Raw genomic sequence first — 1,020 nt, 5'->3', positions numbered from 1 at the left:
CCCCTCATTGAAGATGACACCCCATCAGCCAGTATGGGAATCTTGTTTATTTATTTAACTGATTCATCTAGAAGCAGTATGATCTAGTAGAAAGAGCCCAAGTTTGGGAGTCAGATGATCTGTGTTAATCTTGACTCTACCACTTGCCTGCTGTGTGCCCTTGGACAGTCACTGAACTTCTTTGGTCTTCAGTTTCCTTGTCAATCAGTCAGTGTTATTTAATAGGTGCTTAATGTGGGCAGCTCTTCTCAGGGTCACACCTGGAGAGTTTCCAGTACTCTACCAGTCTCGACCCTGAGAGGGAGAGTCAAGCAGAGGCCTACCCATTCCATTCCTAGCCTGGCCAGTGGCTAGCAAGTGGAAGGCAATCTGCTACAAGTCAAAACTCACCCATGCTGGGCAGCAGCAGCGAGGGAGGGAGTCGAGGGCAGAGACTTGAGTTTACTGAGTGGAAGGTGGCAATGGTAAACTACTTCCAGATTTTGACTAAGAAAACTCTATGGATACACTACCAGAACGATTGCAGATGGAGAGTGGGACATTCTGGGAGAGATGTGTCCTTGGTTTGGCTATTGGTTGGAAACGACTTGACAGCATAAGACAAGACTATGTGCAGAGCACTGTATTGAGCACTGGGGAGAGTATCATACAAAAGAGTTAGTAGACACATTCCCTGTCCACAATGAGCTTACAGTCTAAACTGAACTTACAGTCTAGAGTCTCAACTGTCAAATGGGGATTCAGTACTTCTTCCCTTTAAACTGTGAGCCCAATGTGGGGTGGGGACTATGTCTGACATCTTTATCTTACATCTTCCCCAGCACTTAGGACAATGCCTGGCATCCAGTAACAAACAGTTAACAAATACCATAATTATTCATTAATTAATTAACTTTATTTTTTCTCTACTCTCATCTTCTCCAGTTGTTCATGCAATCCATGTCTGCCTGCTTCCCTCCTAAACTGTAAATTCTTCAGGGACAGGATCTGCTCCTTCTACCTTTGTTGTTTGCTCCAACA

General features: G+C 44.5%; 1 non-coding gene across 1 annotated transcript; it reads left to right on the top strand.

Annotated features, from left to right (window-relative positions):
* Positions 1–242: 242 nt before the first annotated feature.
* LOC114812327 lies at positions 243–380 on the top strand. Its single transcript, XR_003759983.1, has one exon. It is a non-coding gene; the product is annotated as a small nucleolar RNA SNORA7 (small nucleolar RNA).
* The last annotated feature ends 640 nt before the right edge of the window (positions 381–1,020 follow it).

This window comes from Ornithorhynchus anatinus, chromosome 5, assembly GCF_004115215.2.
Source record: "Ornithorhynchus anatinus isolate Pmale09 chromosome 5, mOrnAna1.pri.v4, whole genome shotgun sequence".
NCBI lineage: Eukaryota > Metazoa > Chordata > Mammalia > Monotremata > Ornithorhynchidae > Ornithorhynchus > Ornithorhynchus anatinus.
This window is presented reverse-complemented; position numbering and strand designations above follow the sequence as displayed.